General features: G+C 45.4%; 1 non-coding gene across 1 annotated transcript; it reads left to right on the plus strand.

Annotated features, from left to right (window-relative positions):
• Positions 1 to 1,332: 1,332 nt before the first annotated feature.
• On the plus strand, positions 1,333 to 1,439 carry LOC147658925 (U6 spliceosomal RNA). The gene has a single exon (XR_015307377.1). It is a non-coding gene; the product is annotated as a U6 spliceosomal RNA (small nuclear RNA).
• The last annotated feature ends 1,061 nt before the right edge of the window (positions 1,440 to 2,500 follow it).

Below are 2,500 nucleotides of genomic sequence, written 5' to 3' on the forward strand. Positions count from 1 at the left end.
GTCCACTCTCTACCCTAATAGAGAGGTCTTGGCCGATCGTGGCCGATCGTGGCTGAGAGGGGAAGAAGGTAGCAGGGCAAGATGCTTATGGTCCTTCTCTAATAATGGACCAACTTTCTCTCTCTCTTTCCTTACCTGTGGTTCTGCCTGGCTACTGGGGCTACCAGTTGAAAGCCTGCAGCCCACAAGGAGTTGGTTTGTCCCTCTCACACATGTAAATGGGTAAGCATTCAATTGCACACACCTGCCTACGTCCACAGACCCTCACGCACACACACTTTTGTCAACAAGCTTTTTTGTAATTAAGAGAATAAGGGACCCATGTTGAAATACAAAAGCAGCACACCACGTGACGGCCATCACATAGAGTCCAGCAGCAAATGGGAAACGTTTAACTAGCCGTGGTCCTATTACTTGCGCTCTACCGTGGAACAACTGCTGGATGAGTCCTGCTGGAGAATATTGAACCTATAACAAGTCTGAGGTAAATAAGAATTCCACAGGAATATAATCAAACAGGGACCTACAACCCTTCCGAGCCAGATAGGAGTTGAACCTACAATCTTCTGATCCGTAGTCAGACGCGTTATCCATTGCGCCACTGGCCCTATGTAGATTCACCCCTCCTTTTATCCTTAAGAGGGCAAGAAAGTGTGTGTCTGTGTGTGTGTGTGTGTGTGAAGGCACAAGGAAACCCATCTGACCTCCTGAAAGTCTGTTCTGTGAGGTTTTCCTAAATTGTACAAAGGACTTTAGGAGAAGGAAGGACCTAAAACCTAGGCAAAATGGTCCTATATCCAAGGAAATCTTTTAGATCAGGCTCAGTTTCTTAAATAGTTTGCATTAACATTATCAGTTCCAGGTCTGTTTGGGGCTGAGCTTGAGAACTCCTTAGTAAGTAGGCGTTTACAACAATAAGGGGGTTAATATTACAACACAGGCGAAAATTCAGACACATTATCATAAGCTCACCTTGTCCAGGGACCCAAGCATGCTGCCTTTCTACTCTCAGAGCCCTTCACCTAACCTACTGTGCAGCTGTTTTACCTTTAATATCACTGTTCCACAGGCAGCGTGACGTCACAATGCTCCTTGTCTGTCGCCCGAACCATGAGCCTTTGCAACCCTGGCATAATCTACATACTTACGGTGTGTTTAGTCTTGGACCACAAATGCAGTGAAGAATAATGGATTGCTACTCTTCATACATTTTTGACCATTGGCTCAGATTTGAATGCGTACTGGCCATCTGAGCATCTCTGCCAGGCCACCCTATGTCTAGAGACTGTAGATTTAGAGAGTTTATAAACATTGTCAGTTCATTAATAAATTGTGCTCGCTTCGGCAGCACATATACTAAAATTGGAACGATACAGAGAAGATTAGCATGGCCCCTGCGCAAGGATGACACGCAAATTCGTGAAGCGTTCCATATTTTTATCAGCTTTTAGGAGAGAAATCTTTTTTGTTTTCAAGACTAATTGAGAAAAATAAAGCAGGTCCCAGTGCTGTCCCCGTAATATGTATTTTTCAATTAGTCTCTCCTCAACATTTTTAATGTATTTGCCTTGCAGTAAAGAAGGTGCGCTCTATGTTCAGCTGCATTTAGCAAGGAAGCCTGCAGGACTTCTGGGACTTTTCTTTCTCTTTTTTAGAATCCCTGTCATTATTCTTCACCACCCCCAAATCTATACTGTTGCAGTGTTGTGTTGCTTTGTGGGAAGCAGGACAAAGAGAAGGGCAGGGCCTATGCAAATGAAGGCCTCAGGGATGTCTGGGAGTGCCTTTTTAGCAGTATTGTTAAAGTCCACCTTGCAACCGGATTGGTCGGGTAAGCTGAAAAACACCATGCCAGATTGGGCACCAGATCTCTAGGCGCTTGGAGGACATATTGGGTCTACATCCCTCAGTTTCTGAGGTCCAAGAAATGTCCACTCTCTACCCTAATAGAGAGGTCTTGGCCGATCGTGGCCGATCGTGGCCGAGAGGGGAAGAAGGTAGCAGGGCAAGATGCTCATGGTTCTTCTCTAATAATGGACCAACTTTCTCTCTCTCTTTCCTTACCTGTGGTTCTGCCTGGCTACTGGGACTACCAGTTGTAAGCCTGCAGCCCACAAGGAGTTGGTTTGTCCCTCTCACACATGTAAATGGGTAAGCATTCAATTGCACACACCTGCCTACGTCCACAGACCCTCACGCACACACACTTTTGTCAACAAGCTTTTTTGTAATTAAGAGAATAAGGGACCCATGTTGAAATACAAAAGCAGCACACCACGTGACGGCCATCACATAGAGTCCAGCAGCAAATGGGAAACGTTTAACTAGCCGTGGTCCTATTACTTGCGCTCTACCGTGGAACAACTGCTGGAGAATATTGAACCTATAACAAGTCTGAGGTAAATAAGAATTCCACAGGAATATAATCAAACAGGGACCTACAACCCTTCCGAGCCAGATAGGAGTTGAACCTACAATCTTCTGATCCGTAGTCAGTCGC

The sequence above is a fragment of the Lissotriton vulgaris genome, unplaced genomic scaffold (genome assembly GCF_964263255.1).
Source record: "Lissotriton vulgaris unplaced genomic scaffold, aLisVul1.2 SCAFFOLD_1012, whole genome shotgun sequence".
NCBI lineage: Eukaryota > Metazoa > Chordata > Amphibia > Caudata > Salamandridae > Lissotriton > Lissotriton vulgaris.